The sequence below is a fragment of the Hyperolius riggenbachi genome, chromosome 4, assembly GCF_040937935.1.
Source record: "Hyperolius riggenbachi isolate aHypRig1 chromosome 4, aHypRig1.pri, whole genome shotgun sequence".
NCBI lineage: Eukaryota > Metazoa > Chordata > Amphibia > Anura > Hyperoliidae > Hyperolius > Hyperolius riggenbachi.
The window spans coordinates 71,812,273-71,836,718 of NC_090649.1; the positions used below are offsets into that span (position 1 = coordinate 71,812,273).

Below are 24,446 nucleotides of genomic sequence, written 5' to 3' on the forward strand. Positions count from 1 at the left end.
TTTACATTGGATATCGGTATATGAAGCCAATGCGCTGCCGTTATCTATTTGTGTTGTCTGTGACAGTTCCCTCACCTCGTTTAAGGGTGAATATACATTGTACTGCTATGACTCATATGTTTGGTGCATGTGTTATCTTGAATTTTGTTGCAAACTTTAATAAAAAAAAATGTTGAAGATAAAAATTGTATACATTTTTCTTTGCTTTGTGTATTTTCTACAGTAAAAATTTCACACGGTACAGTGGCAGTATGAAAGTCTCTATAGACTTTCATTGCCCAGTGGTGGGGTGCGGTAAAAATACTGCACCACCCCAGTGTAAAAGGGCCCTAAGACAACCCATTGGCAGGGCTGGATTTATAATTTCCCGCTGAATAATTCAATATATTTGCTGTCTCATGCACATAAATTCTTTTATTATTTGCCTTGGCTGCATGTTTTTGGAACACATCACATTTAAAATCAGACACAATTAAAATAACATCTACCTGGCCAGGAGAGCCTGCTGTAACTATGAGGGACCTGATCCATATGTCTATGGGGTGTAATCGCCCAGCCTCAGCCTATGCAAAAAACACCACCTACTGACTGGATCTCTCTGGTCCTCTACCACCACCAAAAACACCAAACACGCTGTGTGATGATATTTAATCCTGTCTCCTCTCTGCACGGGAATAATTTTTTTGGTGTTGTGGATTTATAATTTCCATTGCCCAAAGCCTGGTGTCCCAAACCGCAACTCACCCCCCCCACCCAACATCATTCTGTCCAGTACCCAAACTAGCAATTATTAGTTTGAATGGGATCCTTTCCATTGTGCTGCTCCATTCAACAAAAAGTAATACAGTTGTGTTGTAGAGGTACGGGTGCAGTGATGCTGAGCCCAAGCATCCAAACATTCAACGATAAGGCAAAACGTTCAGTTATTTTATGAAAATGATCTCCTTGAAGGCCTGGGTCTATGTGTGTTGTGTAACACCCGCACTACACATTTGGCATACCACAATGCGCACTCTGCACATTATAATGTGCATGTTATTTTTCACCAACCAGATGCAATTGAACAGCATGCTAATGACAGTAGTATCCGGAGTGTGCAGCAGATCTAACTACGGTACCAAATCAATACAATATCAGTCCATACAAAATCCATCACAACTCTTCTAAAAAAAATCCACTTTATTCAGAAAAAAAAACATGCACTGCTTTTTGTTGAATGATAAGGCAAAAAGTCCAGGTCAGCACACCATTTCAGCTTCATAAGCACGTGAACATGACAATTGTTTCGGGGCTGCAGCGGGTCCCCTTCTTCAGATAGTGAAAACAAACTATCTGAATAAGGAGACCTGCTGAGTATTGTTTTGCGTGCTGGTGGTTTAAAAAGGCATTTTATTGACAACGTGTGAAAATATCACCTACGAAAAAACTCGAAAGCAAGTAAGTTACATAATGGCCCATATGCAATTCTCTTTTTTTGCTTGAGTTTTCTCCTAGGAGATAATTTTTCATCTTCCTATTTAAAATATCATTTTAGAACTTTGCAATTGAAAAAGTACCAAAAAGTAGGTGAAACAATACCGTAAAAAATATTTTGAGTATTTGTTTGCTTGCTGGCAGCTTAAAGGGCATTTTATTTACAAACTGTAAAAATATCACCTAGGAGAAAACTCAGGTGAAAAAGTGAGTCGCCCTTTCCTGACCTCTGCCACCACCAAACTCTTCATCCATGCCCTCATAATTTCCCGCCTCGACTACTGCAATGTCCTTCTGTCTGGTCTCCCTATGACCCGAACAGCCCCACTGCAGTCCATCATGAATTCGGCAGCCAGAATGATCCACTCCTCCCATCGCTCCACCAGGGCGGCTCTCCTCCGTGAATCCCTCCACTGGCTTCCTATCCAGTCCAGAATCAGATTCAAGATACTGTCTGACCTACAAATCTGTCCACAAAACCTGTCCAACCTACATTTCTGATCTTACTCAGAGATACACACCAAGCCGCTCACTCCGCTCCTCCAATGAACTTTGCCTGGACGTCCCCCGCATCACCCAGTCCCATGCACGCCTCCAAGACTTCTCAAGAGCCGCTCCAACACTATGGAACTCCCTACCTCCACCCATTAGGGCAGCCCCCTCCTTCAACACCTTCAAGAAGGCCCTCAAAACTCACCTTTTCACTCTGGCCTACCACCCCTCACAATTGCTCTAAACCCACAGCTAAACTCTGGTCCCCTACCTTTCGTGTCCCTACCTCTTCCTCTAGATTGTAAGCCTTTGGGCAGGGTCCTCCTCCTTTTGTGTCCTACCTGATCAGGCACCTCCATTACTGTGAACCCATGCTATGCATTTGAGTGAACCTAACTTGCCTAATCTCCATGCTCCATCCAGTGACTGACTAAGCATTACCTTGTACTCATACTGTGCTGTGTGATCTGGTCTTTCTTGTATTCCTGTATTGTCATATTGCTGTATGTCACCCCTAAATATTGTCTGTAACTTAAATTAATGTCCAGTGCTGCGTAATATGTTGGTACTTTATAAATACAATAAATAATAATAATAATAATATGGACCATAGTGTGAAATTAGCCTAGATACAAAGGCTGAAGGACTCTGGTGAAATGGCCACAAGTCATGTGTGGGGTGTTACTAGTAGATACTTACAGCGCCTTACGTTCCCCTACATCACTCGTCGTTGTCCAGCTTCAAGCCCCCTTCTGGCAGGCCGACCTGAGCGAATTACCTAACCTATGACCCGAATTACTGCGCCGTGCATGTGCAGTAAGTCCATTCTGCATCCTTTTGGCCACACTCAATGATGTCGCCATACAGGTGCATGCTCTCCTCCCTCCTCCTGCATCTCGGCATGCGCAGCATGTACTGCTCACTACAGTGCGGCACGCATGCTGGGGCACAGGAGCGAGCACGCAGATATGGTGACATCATTGAGCGCGGCCACAAGGGTGCAGAACGGACATACTGCACATGCGCGGCACAGTATGTCTGGGTCATAGGTTATGTGACTCACCCAGGTCAGCGTGTCAGAACAGGGCTCGAAGCTGAATAACAGTGAGTGACGGAGCGGTACAGAAGGTGCTGTAAGTATCTAATACTAACATCCCACACATGACATATGGCCATTTCACCAGAGTTCTTCAGCTTTGGTATCCTTTAAATCCAAAATAAGAATACAGGTCTCCAGAACATGCTATTTAGGAGGTCAACAAATACATATTTTGATAAATATTGATATGTGTATTGGAATATAGTCTAATTAAAATACGCAGTTGAGCAGCATTTGCTGGTTTTTGTGTGGTTTTATACATATTTTGCTCTTCTGCTTATCAGTGCTGGTACCTGCATTTTACACATATCCAAAGAATTGACCAGGGCTGTTGAGTCGGAGTCAAGGAGTCGGAGCAATTTTGGGTACCTAAAGTCGGAGTCGGTGGTTTCAATAAATTGAGGAGTCAAATGATTTTTGAACCAAATCTATAGCAATTGTAAAAATTAGGCTAAGGAGTCGGAGTTGAGGAGTCGGAGCAATTTTGGGTACCTGGAGTCAGAGTTTGTGGTTCCATAAATTGAGGAGTCGGATGATTTTTGAACCAAATCCATAGCATATGTAAAAATTAGACTAAGGAGTCGGAGTCGATGAGTCGAAACAATGTTTGGGTACCTGGAGTCGCTTTCATAAACTGAGGAGTCGGATGATTTTTGTATAAACTCCTCAGCCCCGGAATTGACCAAACCTTTTTTGGTATTTTCTAGTTTGTTTTTTTTCTACAAAATACAAAGTTTATTTTCATTTCAGGTTTGCTTCAACATGGAATAAGTAAAGAAACATTTTTAGGATGGTACCGGTCTACTTTCTCTGATAATAACCCTTGAATAATACCAGGACAAAAGCACATTAATTTCAGGCATTCTGTTGCTGCTATTCATCAAAGTATATATAGCATTTGACAGCTGTTGACAAGGAAAAGAAGCCTACAAATGGCTCATGACTGGCGTCCCTGCATTTGACAAACTGCAGCGAATTCTAGGAAAACATGATAAAAACACTCATTCAAATGTCAGGGACACGTGTAACATTGTTAGGGAGTTTGAATTGAATATTTGTCTTAGAAAATGCTTTTTGCAACGTTCTTATGCCAGTATAGAAACTGATCTGTAGAAACATGTGGGTGGCAAAGGCACAGGAATGGTCAGTGAGATGCAAATCATTTTGAGTTGATGCAGGATTATGCAAATGTTGTATGCAAATTTGTGCAGCTTGAAAATCGAATTTTCCCTCAGCAGGATTTGCTTGGTTAATTTACAAGCGGCATAATTTTGCATACAAAATTTACATAATACTGCATCAACACAAAATTACTTGCATCTCATTGACTCTACCTAGTAAAGTGAAAGGGCTCGTTTCCACTGTTGCGACGCGATTTTGCCGGCATTCCGACACATGTAAAAACGCATGCGGATGCGTTTCCGCATGTGTTTTTACCCGCGATTTCGCGTGCGATTTCGCATGGCAGGGTGCCATGCGAAATTAACCATGACACTGCCAGGGCAAAATAACATTGAAAAAGGTGAGAAATCGCGGGTAAAAACGCATGTAACAAACGCATGCGTTTTTACTATTAAATACATTAGCGGCGATTCGCACGGATTCCCGACACAGGCGAATTCGGTGGGTCCCGTCGTGCAGATTTGGCCCGCCGCCAAATCGCTCCCACACGCCGCACATGTGGAAACAGCCCCGGCCACTTCAGTGTAACAAGCGAATCCGCATCTCGTCGCCGCATGCGGATTCGCTATGGTGGAAACGAGCCCAAAATGGAAGGACTGCAGTACACATGGGAATGCTGTGGATCAGGTCTTGCGCTGGTTTCTGGCTGTACCTTTTTTGTATTTCAGATTGACGCATGTGCGGGCGTGTGCAAGCGTCCGAGTTTGAACGAGCCCACATTATCGGGAGTGTACTGTGCTGTATGCTTATGGTGACATGGGCATTTGCAGTGGGCAGGCGCATGCCCGCACAATGCACAGAAAGCGCAGATTCATAAGGGGGCGGTGATCCTGAGAGGCTGCCAGTGGGAATTTGGGGAGAATCAGAGCTACGGAACCAGAGCTACGGGAGGTACCCAAATGACTTCTAAGAGCTGGATAAGTAAAGTAAAACTACATTTCTTTTTTCACCATCAGAGTCCTTGTTTACCCCCCTTACTTTGCCTCCCTTTGGTGCCCCACTCTTACAATGATCATAAAACAAGTGTGGCCATCAGGATCTTCACAACCATATCACATGAAGCCACAAAAACACCTAATCTGTAGTATCAGAAAAAGGGAAGGTTAGTAGTTGGAACCCCCCCCACACACACACACCTCTGGGCCCCCCTGCAGTCACAGGGGCTGCTCCAATGTAGTTATGCCCCTGGCCTGAAGTGAGAAGTATGTGGAGGCTACCATATTTAGTTTCTTTCAAACAATATCAGTAGTGTCTGAATTGCACACTTAAAACAAGCATGTGATTAATCTTGTCAGATTTTTGTCAGAAAACTCTGAGCCACATGCTTGTTCAAGGTCTATGGCTAAAAATCCATCTGGCTCTTCTCCCAGGGCCTGGCCAAAAATGGCTCCCTGGCGGCTCCCAGCGACACTGGGCCTGAGTGTTGGGCTCCTACTTCCTGAAAGGTGATGTCAGTCGTCACCACACCGGCTGCCCCACGTCATCACGGCGGCCAGCATGACAGTACTACGCATACGTGATTTAATCGCGTATGCGCCGTACTGTCACACTGGCCACCATGATGACGCGAGGCGGCCGGTGTGGTGACTACAGATGTAACCTACACTGGATTGCAGAAAGCCCCAGGTGAGTACCGATTTCGTTTTTATTTTGAGCTCAGAGTCCCTTTAACCTTATTGTTTATTTTGACTAGGCATCCGGCAGTCTCAACCAACTAGTGTTGGGCGAACACCTGGATGTTCGGGTTCAGGAACGTTCGCCGAACATGGCCGCGATGTTCGGCATGTTCGGGCCGAACCCCGAACTCCCCGAACATCCCGCTTTTGGGGGCCCTATGGGGTCGCAGGCATAAGGGGGGAGCATGCCCCGATCGCGGGGGGGGGTCGGAAATTCCCCCCACCCCCTCCCCTAGCGCTCTCCCCTCTGCCCGCTTCCCCATACAAAAGTTTGACGAAAGTAAAATAGTAGCGGTGGTGGTGGCTGGCTGCTGCAGTGGCTGGCTGGCATTATGAAGTGACTGAGGAGGAGGAGTCGGAGTAGGACGCGTTGAGGGAGGCCGGGCAGCGGGCGGTTCAGCGGTAGTACCCTTCCGCCCTTTCTCTGACCTCACGTCCTCTGCATACGAGGGTACGCGTCATGCGTACCCTCGTATGCATCATCACGCAGAGGACGTGAGGTCAGAGAAAGGGCGGAAGTACCACAAGGGTACTACCGCTGAACCGCCCGCTGCCCGGCCTCCCTCAACGCGTCCTACTCCGACTCCTCCTCCTCAGTCACTTCATAGTGCCAGCCAGCCACTGCAGCAGCCAGCCACCACCACCGGTACTATTTTACTTTCGTCAAACTTTTGTATGGGGAAGCGGGCAGAGGGGGGAGCGCTAGCGGAGGGGGTGGGGGGAATTTCCGCCGATCGGGGCATGCTCCCCCCTTATGCCTGCGACCCCATAGGGGGGCCGTATTCGGCCGAACAGGGCCCTGTTCGGCCGAACAGGGGCCCTGTTCGGCCGGGCATTCAGCAGTTCGGGCGAACCCGAACAGTTTGGCCGAACACCACCAGGTGTTCGGCCGAACTCGAACATCACCCGAACTGGGTGATGTTCTGCAGAACCCGAACAGTGGCGAACACTGTTCGCCCAACACTGCAACCAACCAGCATGCCTGGCGGGGGAGAATGGGGGCATTCCTTCCAACATTTGCAGAGTTGTGCGCAGCAGAAGCTACTTACGAATCCTCCGGGCGCTGGTCTTTTTCACTCCTGTAACTCCCAGGGGCTTTGCGCCATCCCTGTATGGCTCCTGGCGTGTCAGCTGACCCACATCGAGTCACATGACCCATCAGAGCCATGTATGGAGGACGACGGAAAGCCGATGGGAACTACAAGACTGAAGCAGACCAGCGCCTGGAGGATTTGTAAGTGACTGCCACTCCTGGGCTGCGCACACAACTCTGCCTGTCATCGGGGCGTGGATAGTGTTAAATTTAATGCTGGTTGCTTGACTTTTAAAGCAACTGGCACGAACACCATCCAGCATCAGGCTGTGCCAGATAAATGAGACTCTACTGTATAATGTGCATTTTATCTAACAAAAATTACGAAAGCCAGTGGCTGTGAAACGATAAATGTGCACACAAAAGAATCGCACACCTGTGCTGGAGGGGTTGCTGGTGCAGGATCCCAATGGCAACAATATGGGAAGAATCGAAGGAGGGGTCAACACACAGGCTTGCAGAATGAAATGAGAAAACTTTATTGTTCCCGCACACCCATGTACATGTTAGTCTGCCTATGCCTTGGCAAAGGGGACTCTAGTGGCCCCGAAATAATCGTCGGCTGTGACAGTTGTCATAACATGTGCGTGTGGGAACAATAAAGTTTTTTAATTGTTCCGCAAGCCTGTGTGTGGACCCCTCCTTCGCTTCTTACAATTAACGCACGGACGCAACACCACAGGAAGATACTACGTAAATGCTCGGAAAACCTACAGCAGTGATGCCGTCAAGAGGCTTGATAATTGCCCAGATGCCTTGTGGGACATTAATGGATTCACAAAGAGAAATATACAAATTCTCAGAGTTTGCTGCCTTAACGGCTTCCCGTGACAGCAGACACAGGGAAATAATGCGCACATTGAAGTTAATGGATTTCAGCGACGCGATACACATCGCTGCCTCCCAATTTCCATTGCAAATGAACACGCATCAGTACAACACATCAATTAGCAGAACGGGGAGACTACGGCAGCCTTTAAACACCCGGCGACTGAGAGATAGAAACCCAGAGCAGTCCCCAGGCAGCTATTACCGAGTCTATCTATACTGGCCGTCCCCAGATTCCCCCAGAGCCTCTACAGCCAGGAGGGATGGAAACACATCTTCACAACCGACACCCCCCATAAACGGAGGCAGCCGCAGGACGGGAGAATGAGAAAATGTGTCTGACATTTCCACTGACGTACAGGCACTCTATAGGCAATGGATCAGCCACGCAGCTGGGGGTTGCTAAAAGCAGACTCAGCTCAGGGTAAAGTTCACCAGTAAACATACTTTTTATCAGCTTAGGTGCGCCCGCTGAGTTTAAAGGATACCCCAACTGAAATGTGACATAATGAGATAGACATGTGTATGTACAGTGCCTAGCACACAGATAACTATGCTGTGTTCCTTTTTTTATTTCTCTGCCTGAAAGCGTTAAATATCAGGTATGTAAGTGGCTGACTCAGTCCTGACTCAGACAGGAAGTGACTACAGTGTGACCCTCACTGATAAGAAATTCCCCTTTTTTATCTCTTTCTTGCTCTCAGAAGCCATTTTCTGCTAGGAAAGTGTTTTATAGTTGGAATTTCTTATCAGTGAGGGACATACTGTAGTCACTTCCTGTCTGAGTCAGGACTGAGTCAGCCACTTACATACCTGATATTTAACTCTTTCAGGCAGAGAAAGAAAAAAAGGAACACAGCATAGTTATCTGTGTGCTAGGCACTGTACATACACATGTCTATCTCATTATGTCACATTTCAGTTGGGGTATCCTTTAAAGATCACCTGCTGGGTGCAAATCTAAAAATATCTTCTAAAAGCTTAAAGAGGAACTTTAACAAAGGATTGAGCTTGATTCCAATTCTGTGCGGCTGGTTTTGTGGTGGAACCCCTCCCATAGTGTGATGTCATGACCCTGGTCCTGACAGTTTGCTTTCTGTGTGCATTGTGGGAAATAACGGCTTTTTCCAACTGCCGAGCAAGCTGTATCTCCCACTGTGTATAGAACTCTAAGTAACTAAAATTCCCTACAGATCACCCGGCAGGACTAAAGATGTCACCACTAGTGATACATATCAGAATGTAGATCAAGGAGAGGAAAGAATTTACTATGGGCAAACACTGACTAAGGGACTGTTCACACTGCAGGCGTTTTCAGCTTTTTTCCGCCCGCTTGCGGTTTTTAAAAACGCCCCCCGATTCCGTGGCTAATGAATGTCTGTGAGAAGGTTCATATCAGTGCGGGTTGTGCGCGGTGCGACTCGGAAATCGGGTGCATGTCCCATTTTCAGGGCAATTCCACCTCAATTGAAGGTACAGGAAAATCGGCGAACGCGCACAAAAGTGCTCATTAAGGCGACTGCGCTCGCGTTGTTAAGAATAAATACATTGTATTTATTCTTTTCTGGGGGAAAGACTTCACTTTCTGACTTGCGACAGGGAGTGAATTACAAAACCGCTTGGAAAAAACGCTTAGAAAAACGCTAAGCACAAAAAACGAAGCACCGGGAATCGGAAAAACAAGACGCCTCAAAAAAAAAAAAAAAAAACAACGCGGACGGACATGGGAACAGAACGCAATGTGAACAAGGCCTCAAAAAATCCTTCAAAGAATTTTGTAAAAGATGAGCAGTTTTATTAATTACCGTATTTTTCGCCGTATAAGACGCACTTTTTCTTCCCCAAAATTGTTGGGGAAAAGTGGGTGCGTCTTATGCGGCGAAGGTACAGATTTTGGAATGCAGAGGTGTGCAGGGAAGCGGTATATACGTTACCTGCTCCTGCCGCCGCGCTCCTGGCTCCAGTCCTGCATCGCGATCCTCTTCTGCCATCCACCGATGCCTGCTGCTACAGCCGCCGCGCTTCTGGCTCCAGTCCTGCTTCGGGTTCCTCTTCTGCTATCCACCGATGCCTGCTGCTACAGCCGCCGCGCTACAGCCGCATGCGTGACCCCGGCGCACGAGTGCTGATTGCGTAATCACCGCGCGGCTAATTAGGACTCACCGGCCAGCAATGTTCGGCGGCTGCAACAGCGGTAGATAGGAGAAGAGGATCCCGAAGCAGGACTGGAGCCAGGAGCGCGGCGGCTGTAGCAGCAGGCATCGGTGGATGGCAGAAGAGGATCGCAAAGCAGGACTGGAGCCAGGAGCGCGGCGGCAGGAGCAGGTAACGTATATACTGTAATTACGCTGCTGGCACAGGGGGATATGGACAGGGGGACATGCCTGGCACAGGGACACTGACGGGGACATGGCTTGCACAGGGGGAGACTGACAGGGGGACATGGCTGCCACAGGGGGACATGGCTGGCACAGAAGGGCATGGTTGGCACAGGAGGACATGACAGGCACAGGGGGACACAGAAACAGCCAATCCCTACACTGACCACATAGGGGAACACAGGCAGGCAACATGGGAATAGGCAATCATTACACTGTCCCCTTATGTGGTCAGTGTAATAGTATGCAGAGTAACTGGGGGGTGAAAAGTCCATAAGACGCCCCTGCATCATAGACGCACCAAGGTTTAGTTTTTTCTTTTTTTTTCCTGATTTTTGCCTTCTAAATCTGGGTGCGTCTTATATGCCGGAGCGTGTTATACGGCGAAAAATACGGGTATGTTATTTTTACTACAGTTCCTCTAACCATCGAAGTGTACAAATGTACATTTTTGTGTGAAATGAGGCCCCGTCAGCTACAATATCTTGTCTTGAAATCACATGACCATGAGCAGCTGAGGAAAGTGTGAGTTTTAGACTCTGTGGCTGCAGCTGTTCGGATAGCATCATCTGTTCTGACATTATGCTGGGTACACACGGTAAGATTTTCTATGCAATTTTGCGACCCGATCATTTTTCCCGCACGATTCCACACTCGATTCTGCGCTCGATTCTCTTATCTTCATTTGTTTTTCTTATCTTTTCCATTCACCGCTATGAGAAATCGAGTGCGAAAACGATCGGGAGCAAAATCGGACATGACGGATTTTACATATCGTACCGTGTGTATAAAGGCCCGTACACACGCTTGATGTGTAGGAACGACGGGTCCGTCAGGCGGACGTTCCAGCGACAGTCCGCCATGTGTACAGTCTGTCTGCAGACTGATAAGGCTGTTTCTGAGTGATCTGCGCAGCCTTTAGGCATTAAGGAGGAAGGCACAGACTGATTCTCTGAGACAGGTTTGTACCATACAATGAAGAGATGTCTGTGGAGCAGCGTTGGCTAAAGTCAGCTAATTAGGAAACACAAGCTCTTCAACTGAGTGCCTACAAAGAACTAGGAAATCATTAGCTACTGGATAGGGACTTTAAAGGGAACCTGAGATGAAAAAACAACTCAAAAAAGTCATACATACCTGGGGCTTCCTCCAGCCCCCTCCGGCCTGATCACTCCCTCAGCGCCATCCTCTGCCTTCTGTATTCTCCATAAGGGGTCCCGGTATGTTCGGCAGTTGGGGCTTACTGTACATGTGCGGCCAAGCCTGCCCCGCCATGCTCCCGTCACTGAGGAGCTCTCTGCGTCTGCGCAGTCATAAAACTCTCCTGGCCATGGGAGCGAGACAGGGAGCGTGCGAAGCCGCACTGCACCGACTGTTCCCAACTGAATACAGAAGGTGGATGATGGTGCTGAGGAAGCGTTCAGGCTGGAGAGGGCTGGTGGAAGCCCTAGGTATGCATGTTTTTTTTTTTCATCTCTGGTACACTTTAAAGGGTACCTGAACTAACATATGACCTGATGAGATTACCAAATAACCCCCAATTTTCTGGAGGGCAGTTCTAATTCTCTCACTCTCTCTCTTCTCTCAATTTTTCAGGGTGGATGTTCAGATTTAAGTAAACACATGTCGTTTTCTACTAAAATATATGTTCAGGTAACTCTTGAGGAGGCGGTGCACCGTGGTGCGGCACAAGAGCCTCTCTGTAACGCACCACGTGTGCGACGTTCACAGTGGGTGTGTTAATGTGCAACGTGGTAGCGCACTGCATGCAACGCACACGTTAACAGTTACTGTGAAGCATACTTTTAATCGACTGTATGAGAATAAGAACTTCAAGACCAAAAATAATGGTGAGAGCTCATGGAATTTTTTAGCAAGTACTTACCACCCTTTGTGGCCTCTGTTGTCCAACCCTTCCACCACTTCATGGGCTTCCATGGCTCCGTTCAGGGGTGCTGCTAAGGTTTTTGTGGCCCCAAGCGGCGCATAGTTTGTGCTCCCAGTCATAGGCCTCTTCTCCCATAATAATAGGTAGCCAAAGGTGCCCTCCCACAGTATAGGTAGCTACCCCGGTATAGGTAGCACTCCAGTACAGGTAGGTAGCCAAAGTTGCACGCCCCTGGTATAGGTAGCCAAGGTGCCAGTGGTGTAGCTAGAGATTATGGGGCCCCATAGCAAAACTTTCATGGGCCATAAGATGAAGACACTCTTGAGCAATGCCACCTGCCCTGGTCCTATGGATAGGAGTTAATTGGGCAATTTAAATTCTCATTCAATCTACTCTGCATGTAGTGCATGAGTACTTATGCAAAATCATAGGGTGGAGGAACACAAGAAAGTTAATAGTGAATATACATCAAGTACCACCTGTGCTCCCTCTGCTCCAGGGCCCCATAGCAGCTGCTATGGCTATTACTACGCCTCTGCCCTGTATAGAGTATTGGTGTCAGCTGGGATATATAGCTGCTTGCCAATTTTCTACACTCACAGATCTGCAGATCAGCAGCAACCCGAAGAGTGGAGAGCAGCGCACAGTAACTGTACGGCACACTTCAACTGTATGTATATCTGTATATTTATATAGGTAGCCATACATCAGGCGACTTGGCGGCTGATTGACCATCCAATTCGATTATTGTAATTGAAAATCGGTTACACCAAGAGCATGCCCCGCTGACAATGGGACCAATCTTGGGCCGAAATTGGTCGCATAAACCGATCGGACATGCTGCAAGATGTTGGGCCGACTTGCTCGATCGGGTGCGTGACGGTAACGGCTAGCAATATCGGGTGGAGCGACCACCACAACAAAATCCATAACACTGCCACCTCTAATGTAAAATGTGTCCCCCGCCCAGTGCATGCTATACATTACCTGTCCGGGGTCTCCGCTTGCTCCTAGCTCCCTCTGCTCTCCATACGTGCACGCCACATGGGTGCCTAGTAACGTGGGCGTGTGTGTGACGTCTGACATCACACGCGCACCCTTACTAGGCAACAACGGAGGGAGCCCAGAGCAAGCAGAGGCCGCGGACAGGTACTGGGCACCGGGGGGGGGGGGGGGAATTAAACATTAGGGAGGACAGCCTCAGGCCGAGGAGGCAGTCAGATGCGACATCACAAGGCCGATTCCTGATCAGTTTCAGTATGAAACTGATCGGGAATTAGCCTGTGGAGTATGGGCAGCAGACAGATCTCTCACTAATCACATTCGATTAGAGAGAAATTTGTCTCTTTGTCGAATCTGCCCAACATCGCTAGATATATGGCTACCTGAACATACTGCTTGCTTGTCAGCTGGCTACAGCCGTTAACTCCCACAATGCAACGAGGTTCACAGAATGGCCATGGCCCTGACATCACACTGTGTGAAGGATTTCAACTCAGCCACAATGCCCCCCCCCCCCCATGCTGATCTATTTGTGAAAAGGTAAAGATTCCTTGTGGGAAAGGGGGTATCAGCTACTTGGGATGAAGTTCCATCCTTGGTTAAGGCTCCTCTAACGACCGCCTAACGCTGATAGACGTCGGCAGGTCAAAGTGGTGTTACCATGGAAACAGCCGCTGTTCGAGTGGCCGTTCCATGTCAGTTCACGGAGGGAGTCTCCGTGAACAGCCTGCGAGCCTCCGATCGCGGCTCGCAGGCTAAATGTAAACACGCGGGGAAGAAATCCCTGCTGTTTTCATCATACGGCGCTGCTGCGCAGCAGCGCCATAAAAGAGATCGGCGATCCTCAGCCTCTGAGTGGCCGGGGATTGCTGGCATCTGATAGGCTGAAGCCTATTCTAGGCGGCGCAGCCCACAGCATAAGGGAGAGGGAGGGAAAGGCAGAGAGGGCGAAAATCGCTGCGGAGGGGGGCTTTGAGGAGCCCCCCCGCAAATCACAGATAGCCGGCGGCGATCAGACCCCCCCAGCAGGACATCCCCCTAGTGGGGAAAAAAGGGGGGAAGTCTGATCGCCACTCTGCAAACCTGATCTGTGCTGTGGGCTGGAGAGCCCACGCAGCACAGATCAGGAAAAAAGAGCCTGGTCCTTAAGTGGTTAAATTAAAGCAGCCAAGTCTCCAGTTAACAATGTGCCAAAGCCTAATTAAAAAGCTTTCACTCCCTGATTGGCAGGTGTACGGGGCTGGTTACAATCTATATATTGGCTAAACGTGGTTCTATGTAATAAACTAAATAAAGCCATTGAATTACTGTCTTTTGCTTTAGAGAGCTGACGCTTCAATCTGAAGAAAGGCTGTTTGCTTACCTTACAAGCTATAGGGAATCTGTCAAGGGCAAGACTAGACGCCCATCTCTGAGCATGGATCTAAATACACCATCCAGTATCTCAGCTAGCACATTGCCCAAATGTCACCTTTGTGTGTGAAAATGGGATTGTGCCACTAAAATGCCTTTAAAAGCATAGCTGAGGAACAGTGAGGAGCGAAAATGCCAATATTCTTTTTGCTTTAAGTTTCACGAAAATAATGTTACATTTGATTTTCAAGCGAAAATGCTGTCGAAAATATTTTTTTTTTTTTTAGATTTTCGCGAATTTTTACATTAAAAATATAATTTTATTTTATTAATGCGGTAAAAAATTGCGCTGTAGAAATAAAATACTGTGTTTCATGTTATTGCGCTTTTGGCGGTAAAATAAAGATTTTCCATATTTTTGCAAAAAATTTGAAAATTCAAGCTACTTTTTTGCAAAAAAAAATCTCAAAATCGAAAATACCATTTTCGATGTGAAAATGACTTTGGTGAAAATTTGCAAGCAACACTGCTGAGAAAAAAAACAAGGCCATCTGCAGGCCAGGTTGCTGCTGGTTGGCTCAGAGTGGCCATTCTGTTCACATACATTCAAAAGTGCCATAAGCTAAGTCGGGCATGGGGTTTACCCTCCAAAAAAACAATTGGTTGAAAAAGTGCAGGAAATAGCCGTGAAATATCGGTAATATTTGCCAATATTTCCGTATGACCTAACCTCTCCCAACTCTCACACAGAGCACCCCCTCCCCTTGGTAAAGCCTAACCTTAACCACACCCCACACCCGTCAGTCCCTAACCTTAAAAACCCACCCCTGGTGGGCACCTAACTTATCCCTAGTGGGTGTCTAGCCTTAAAACCACCCCCAGCCGACGCCTAACCTAGATTACCCCCACTTCGCACTGTTGTGGGCAACTAACCTGAACCCCATGGCCACCCCCATAGCAATCTTAACCCCCATGCTAATTTGTGCACCCGCTAAATAGTAACCTCTGTTTCATCCTGTTCTGACTGCGTTTGTGTGAAGAATAGACGGAACTCTCTCAGAAGATTGCAGCACACAGCTATGGAGGTCTGTGCCACAGGAAGTGAGGTGAGGAAGGTAAAAGTACCTCAGACCAGGCATTTCACAAGTTATTTAGCTGTCACCTAATGTCATCATCTAGTCTTGCCACTGAGTGCTGCACAGCACAAATACATGTCTGCACCTATAAGGTGCCCAATAATGGGACAATTTTGGTGAACAATCGTTTTTTCAATCTGATTATTCCAATTGTAGGCTGGTGGGTCTAATCATTCCTCAACGATCACATTACGGAATGTTTCCTAAAATAACTGGTCGATCAGCATGACAGAGTTTTTCATACATACAACTGATTTTGAGATCGGGAATAGTTTTAATCCTATAATGCTGCAGATTGTTTGAAAAAAAGAGCTTTTCTTTCGATCTGAATAATCTTAAAGGAAACCTTAGGTGATGCACATTTGTATCTATCCTTTAATCCTGAAAATGACTTTGTTTTTTTGAATCCCAGTTTTGTCTTTTTTTTAAAGCAGCAGGAACATCCATACCATCCCAGGAAAAAAACACATATGTAAGTAGAAAAATACGCATTCTACTTACATAACATATGTATTGTACTGTCCACATTTTGATCTCAGTGAATTGTGTACAGTAAGTAACGAGAAAATGGCTTCCAGACATTTTCCATCTTTACTGCCTCTGACTGAAGCCAATCCTGATGTAATTTCCTCTCTTATTTTTTTTTTTCTCTTAGAAACTGCACTGTCATATCTCTAGCTTCCTTTGTAAACACATGAGAGCACAGCATAGATCGTATTTCAGCTGCTTCTGCAGAGTGGTGAGGTGCATTTCTCTTCTCAGCCTGGCATCACACTGAACTGCCCTTAGCCAATCAGTGAGGAACAGGAATGTGGGAGGGAAGATAACACGCTTCCCTCTCCCCGGCAATGTACCAGAATAGAGCCTGGCTGACAGAGATAAGTTCCATTACAGGAGAAACATTGATGATTATATTGGAATGCTTGCAATGTAGGGTCAGGATGTAGACTACATAATAAACACCGAGCAGTGGATACATGGAATTTGATATTGTGCTGACAATCCCGCTTTAAAAGCAGAAAAAGTAGGTTTAATGTTTTATTGTCTCATATGATTGATACAGTCTTTCACATTCTCTCAGTGTCCCAGAGCTAGAAGAATATCCTTGTTCACAGACGACATTTTATTACCCCTCACCAACCTATACATATCTCTCCCTAATATGCATGCAGAGCGCCCCAGCCCAGGTACATCAGGGTTGCCAAATACATTTTTTATTATTATTATTAATTATATAGCGCCAACATATTCCGCAGCACAGTACAGATTATATTGTCTTGTTATTTAACTGTCCCTCAGAGGGGCTCACAATCTAATCCCTACCCAGGGGCGTAGCAATAGGGGGTGGAGGTTGCGACCGCATTGGGGCCCTTGGGCCAGAGGGGCCCCAACTCAACGACAGTATTAGCTTTCTATAATGTGAATAGTGGTAATCATTAACAAACTGTTCCCCATCCCCTTCTTGCACCTCTGACACTGTGGATGTCCTTGGCAGGTTTTGGTGCGTCGTATCAATTGTTATGTATAGAGTGCTTGGGGGGCCCCATTGTAAAACTTGCATCAGAGCCCATAGCTCCATAGCTACGCCACTGTCCCTACCATAGCCATATGTCTGTGTATGTATTGTAGTGTAGGGCTAATTTAGAGGGAAGAGAATTAAATTATCTGTATCTTTTTGTGATATGGGAGGAAACTGGAGAGCCCGGAGGAAACCCACGCAGACACAGGGAGAACATACAATTGTACAGATAGTGACCTGGCTGGGATTCAAAGTGGGGACCCAGCGCTGCAAGGCGAGAGAGCTAACCACTACGCCACCGTGCTGTCCATATACATGTGGTGCGCAAATGTCAAAATGATCACACCCAATATTACTCGAGCAACCTATTTGGACATCGGTGCCAAAACGCAACCTATGGAAAAGATACATCATTACTGATTCAGTAATGATGTACCTTTTTATAGGTTGCGTTTTGGCACCGATGTCCAAATAGGTTGCTCGAGTAAATACTGAGTTTGTGAAAATGCAGAACATCGACTTACAATTGTGACTTTCTGTCACTCCTCCGTTACACTGTGTAACATTATGTAGCAGAGGCATTTGTGCTGTTAATCTACAGATGACATAAACAAAAAATACGCAGTTCATGTGGACAGTACTACAGAGGCTCTGGGGCTATAAATCCAGGAAGGACAGTACAATACACGAGTGTGAGAGGCTGCGGCAATGCTCTGACAACCCCCCTGAGATGACTACAGAGCGTCCGGGGCGGACTCCAATTCACACGCTTGCTCTACACTATGAACACTGCAGTAAGCAACAGTTCCACAGAGCAAAAAATGCTCTACATGTCACAAACAGCATCAAGGACACCAGCAAACACGGCTAGTGATCGTCTATCAATCGGGGCTCCAAAAGCAACAATACCTCACAGATTTACATGTACTGATAAATGGCTGTTCAAGTAACTCATGCTTCCCAAAAATGAAAGTAATTGCATTGCCTGCATGAAAAGGGGGCGCAAGGAAAAATGGGTGCAGGGTTTTGTTAATAAAAATATTGTTAATATCTATGAATATTCTTTGTTTTTAAAGTGTAGATGGTGTATATTATCGTAGTAATGTTGCCAAATGAAAATTGTTAATAACAGTAATAAAACATTGGAAAATCTTACTGATATTTTACTACAGCTTAAACTAACTCTACTCTCACACAGAACCCTCCACTACTGATGCCTAACCCAAACTCTCCTGGTGATGCCTAGCCCCCCGATGGTGCCTAACCCTAAGACCCCCCTGGTGGTGCCTTACCCTAACGCCCCAGTGGTGCCTAACCCTAAGACTACCCTGGTGGTACCTAACCCTAACACCACTGGTGGTGCCTAGCCCTAAGACTCCCCCGGTGGTACCTAACCCTAACACCCCCCCCCCCACCCGTGGTGCCTAACCCTAAGACCCTAACCTCCTGGTGGTGCTTAACCCCAAGACTAACCCCCCCCCCCCCCCCCCCCCGGTGGTGCCTAACCCCCTGGTGGTGCTTAAGCCTAAGACTCTCCCGGTGGTACCTAACCCTAACCCCCCCCCCAGTGGTGCCTAACCCTAACACCCCCCCCCAGACTTACAACCTTCCTGGCGCCTAACTCTTCCCCCCTACACAGACACCCTTACAAACATAACATTTGTACATACAAACAAAATAATGTTACAAAAACTATAACAGTTCAAGTTTAAAAAAAAGACAACATATTTCAAAAACTTGAATGTTCCAATACTAAAAATGATATTTATCAGGCGCACAAGTTTCTGTTTTGGGCGACGTATTAACGATATTTCCATTAGCACCTATCGGGCACCCAAATCGTCCATTAGCTGCAGGCACCTAAATTTCCTGCTACCACTGCATTAGCCTATTACAATGTAAAAAAAAGCATCAAACTAGAGCCATACTTGGGATATCAAATCAGTTGTTGCACTGGCATTAGTAAGGTGGGGGTGACACACGCCCTGTTGTTAAGGTACACATGCACAGCAATCAGGTGACAATTCAGGCCCAAATGCTGTGTTTGTTAGCGTTGCATTCTATTGTTATGGAGTGGGGAGGAGTGATGATGTCACAGCCCACAACAGTGTGTCTTCGGCAGGTGGGAGGAGGGGTAAGGAGGGGAGTAATGTGCTCGGCTGAGATGATCTGGCACTTAACCAACCGCCTTGGCTGAAAACCATCCAGCAGGGGCATAGCAATAGGGGTTGCAGAGGTAGCCACCGCATCCGGGCCCTTAGGCCAGAGGGGCCCCGAAGTATCCTCCCTCAACTATAGTATTAGATCTCTATTGGTCCTGTGCTCATAATACTCACTTCTATAGATACTTTGAGTAGTAGTGATCATTAACAAACTGTTCCCCATCCCCTTCTTGCACCTCTGACACTGTAGTTGCCATTGGCAGGTTTTGGTGCGCCATATCAATTGCTATGTATAGAGTGCTTGGGGGGCCCCATTGTAAAACTTGCATCGGGGCCCACAGCTACTTAGCTACGCCACTGCCCTCCAGTGTGTGTAAGAGGCTTTACGTTTGGATTTGGTGATCATTGATTTAATTTCCACCATATATTCTTTACCACCAACTAGTGATCACCTAGTAAAGGACTACTAATTACAGGATGAACTGTCTGAAACTGAATCAGTGGAGTAATTACAAGTCGGGTATCCCCTGCAGCAATAGAGCTCCCTCTATCAGAGTACCCCTTCAGAGCATGTACATTTAAAGTGGACCTGAACCCAGAACTTCCTCTCTGCTGTAAACGATAAGCAACAGCATAATAACCTTTAAAGAAAAACATTTCTTTGTTACAAATGATACAAACCTGCAATAATCTGCAGTGTATCTACTTCCTGCGTTCATGGAAGCAGACAGGGTTCACTTCCTGTGTTTACAAATTAGCTGCTCTGCCAAGGCAGCCATCTGACACACCTGAGAGATCAAATTAAAGTTATGCTTAGTCACAGGTGAGGATAAATTAGACAGGCTTAACTCTGTAAATACATACAGGGTGCATTTCTCTAGGTTTTTCATCTGTCCTGTGCAAGAGTTCCGGTCCACTTTAAACAGTGGCATGAGTTAATTTAGGCACCGGGATTGCCACTATTTTGAATATCATTACCGATATTCTAATAACTACTTAGCGTCGGTAATTTGTGCATCGCTGGCACTATCAAATCTAACCTACCCCTACCCTACTTTTTAAAAACACTAACCCTCCTCTAACTATGCCTCCATTAATTACTAACCGAACCCTATCCCCTAAAGCTAACCATCCTAAAACTAAGCCCTAAGCCTAACATCCGCCACTGTAGCCCAGTGCTGCAGCCGATTATGCTCCATCACAGCCGATAATGTTCCTTGGCTGCCCGTACACCACAGCCAGAGTTCGGCAATCTATGGCCGAAGCCCAGTACCTATAAATTGAGTTATTGCCGATGCCGATATCCAGAATTTGGCTCTGTAACAGCAGATCCCTGGTGCCGATATCTGGAGTTTGGCTACATAAGCCGAACCACAGCTCCAAATTTAAGCACTCAACCCACCATAGCTGCAACTTTACACCACAGTCAATGGTGACACCGGTGGCATAACTACAAGTCATGGGGCCCCGCAGCAAAACTTTGATAGGTTCCCCCCAGTTTTCACACCCTTTTCATTGCTCCCCCTGGTGACCCTCACAGCCTGGGGGTCCATCTTGCAAGGGTCATAAAACAAGTGTGGACATCCTAATCTTCACACCCATAACAAATATAGCCACAAAAACACCTGATCTGAAGGATGGACCCCTTTATTGCAGGAAGTGAAGTAGTAGTTGGGCCCCCCTTACAGCTCTGGGCCCCCCTGCAATTGCAAGGGCTGCTCCCCTGTAGTTACGCCCTTAGGCGGCACCAAGTTAGAAAATGGTCTGTGTGCCCAAATTAACAGCTTAATTTCCTATCTGTCCTCCTCTGCTGCAGGTGTCCACAAACTTGCCTCTGTCCTGGCCTCCTGCATGTAGCACGATGTCAGGTGACATGCAGGAAGACCCGGGACCAGGAGGAGTGTTGACAACCTCCTGTAAATTTGAAGGCATACCGTAAATTTTGTTACAAATTTAGCTGCCTGTGAATTCCGTAAGGAATTCAGCAGCGTCCGTAAGGGCGGCCATTTAGCCACCCTGTGAGCAGAAGGAGAGCTGTGTAGAGAAGAGGGAGAGCGGTGGGCACAGCGGTGGGGAAGGGGGGAATGTTTCTCCCCCCTTCCCTCACCTTAGGGCTCCTCCTCCCTCGCTCTCCCCTCCAGAACTAAGTCTTGTGTGGCGGCTGGCAGTGGGCAGAGCTTACCTCCGTCTTCTTCCAAGCACCGGAAGTTCTGGTGCCGCTGCTCTAGTCTAGACCAGACTAGCGGCAAATGCAGAGAGACCATCCCGCCCCTGCAACGAGACGGAGGTAAGCTCCGCACGCTGCCAGCCGCTGCACACGACTTAGTTCTGGAGGGGGGAGCGAGGGAAGGGGAGCCCTAAGGTGAGGGAAGGGGGGGGGAGACGTCCCCCCTTCCCCACTGTTGTGCCCATGATCGCTCCCTCTTCTCTGCGCTTCTCCCCTCCCGCTTGGGGGGGACACACACCTGGCTACCTGTTCTGGGGACATCTCTACCCCTGGATACCTGTTCTGGGGACATCTCTACCCCTGGATACCTGTTCTGGGGACATAGCTACCCCTGGCTACCTGTTCTGGGGACATCTCTACCCCTGGCTACCTGTTCTGGGGACATCTATACCCCGGGCCACCTATTCTGGGGACACCTATAGACCTGGCTACCTTTTTTGGGGGAACCACTGCTGTCAGATTAAGTATATTTTGGGGAACTGCTGCCAGATTATGTGTATGTTGGGGGAATCGCTGATGCCAGATTACATCTATTTTTAGGGAACCACTGCCATATTATCTGTATTTTGGAAGAACCTCTGCCAGATTACGTGGATTTTTGGTGAAAAGCTGTAAGATAACATGTATTTTTTTTTGGGGGGGGGGGGGGGGGGGATTTTAACGTGAAGGGTTTGCAACACTGACTCCCTTCTGGGGAGTTGAGAGTGGGTGGCTGCAGCAGAGGAGGATGGACCAGACCCAGCGCTGGACAAAAAAAGGGTGCTAGCACCACTTCTTAACCTCTCTGTAGAGGTAGATGGACGATGAGAGGTGGCTACCAAAGGAGCACTGGAATAAAGTTGGGGGATTGGGGTGTCAGACATCACATACCATTTAAATGGGGCTGAGAAAATGGCCGCATGCTTTATATAGTGGGGGAGAGCTGGATGCTTCTTACTGGGTGGGGGAGGGGGATAAAGGAAGTTTTATGGACTACTAAAGGAAGTTTTATGGACTACTATCCTTCATGGGCTGATTTACCAAAACAGGCAAACAGAGCAAAAGTGGTGCAGTTGTCAACCAATCGGGTTTGGACCGTAAAACATAGGCTTGTTTCTGATGGTCGCTCTAGGCAACTGCACTGGAACTAAGCTCATCCACTTCAACCTGCTGGCAAGTACTTTATAACTATTAAAATTAGGCAAATAGTGGACACTAGGCACTCATTCATGTCCAGTTAGCCTTTTAATGAATTAATAATATGTATAATAAAGTATGGGGGGGGAGGGGGGTTTGCTGCAATTCATCTTAATGCTGGTAAAACACATATAGAGTGAATACATTCTTATCTTAGAGTTCATAGGGCCCTTTGAAACAAAACTCTCACAGGATATAGGGCCATATGATTGGTTTTTCCAGGATCAGTGGAAAGCAGTTTCATGGATGTCCTATCAGGCAGCTTACCCTGGTGTATGAGCACTGCTCACAATCCTCATTACATCCTAAATTTGCAAGTAGACCCAGAGAAGCGAAAGAGTTTCAGGTAATAGGCAAGCTCTCACTTGTCTGACACTTCACCATTAGTAATTTTCATGTCAAACTTTTTAAACTGTAGGAAAACATGTCCAACAGCAATGTTCTTGTATCACTTTCCAAACCTTCTTTTAAACTCCAGCCCTAGGGGTGTACCCCCTGGTCACTATCTGTACTCACCCAAAGATCCCATTCCCAACGCAAGATAGGTGATTTGGCCAATTTCCACACCCCCTTATAACTCTAGCCACAGTCCTGGTGTCTTGGCCACCTTATGTAGTTTTATACAGGCTGCCTGAAAGATTCTTGCCATAGACATGTGTCTTGGTCATCTTCTGCAGCCCATTGACAAACCGTGTCCTAGACATGCACCAGTGGCAAGGTAGACATGCATCTTGGCCACCTTCCACAGCTCCTTATGGCTCTAGACCTTTTGTCTTGGACACCTTATGACATTTTATGCAGGCTGCCTGAAAGCCTCTTGCTATAGACATGTCTTGTGGACACCTCACACAGGCTTATGCAGGCACCCTGAAAGACTTTTGTTCTAGACATGTGCCTTGGTCACCTTCTGCAGCCCACTGATGACCAATGCTCCAAACATGTGCCATGGCCAGTTTCTGCAATCACTCAATGATCCCAAAGCTAACATGTGTCACGGCCACTTTTTACAGCTCAAGGCTCTTGCCCTAGATGTGCTTTGGGCACCTTTCCAATCCACTAAAGTCCCAAGCCCTGAACCAATCATCTCCTTATCATCTTGCACAGCCACTTAAGAACCAAACCCTGAACAAGTACCATGCTGCTGTCTGCAGTCTCTTGGAAACCTTTGCCCTAGAGATGAGTTTTCATCTCATCATATAGCCAAATGATTACCTATTCCCAAAACATATGTCCAAACCATCTTCTTTCGACAGTACCTTAAAGACCCCAGTTCTAGAAATGTGACTTGATGGCCTTTTGAAATCCCCTAAAGATCCAGCCCATTTAGAGCCCTAGAAATGACCTTTGACTTTCTTCCGCCACCCCATTTGAAACTTTACTTACCACATAGTCATGTCACTGACTGTCTTCAGAGGCGCTCAAAATGTAATCCTACCATAGTCATGGTCTTATGTCCTACCATATTATTATTATTATAGCACTGACATCTTCTGCAGCACTTTACAGAGTACACAGTCATGTCACTGACTGTTCTCAGGAGCTCACAATCTAATCCTGCCATAGTTATAGTCTAAAGTCTTACCATATTATTATTATTATGTATTAATATCGCACTGATTTCTGCAGTACTTTACATATCACAGTCATGTAACAGACTGTCCTCAGAGGAGCTCATTATAGTCTAATCCTACCATAGTCATAGTCCAATGTCCTACCATAATATTACTATCATGTATTTATATAGCACTGACATCTTCGGCAG

The 24,446-nt window shown here is 46.8% G+C and overlaps 1 protein-coding gene across 2 annotated transcripts in view; it reads right to left on the bottom strand.

Annotated features, from left to right (window-relative positions):
* PTCHD4 (patched domain containing 4) overlaps positions 1 to 24,446 on the bottom strand; it is a 266,766-nt gene that overhangs the window by 240,938 nt on the left and 1,382 nt on the right. The gene's annotated exons all lie outside the window — the stretch shown is intronic.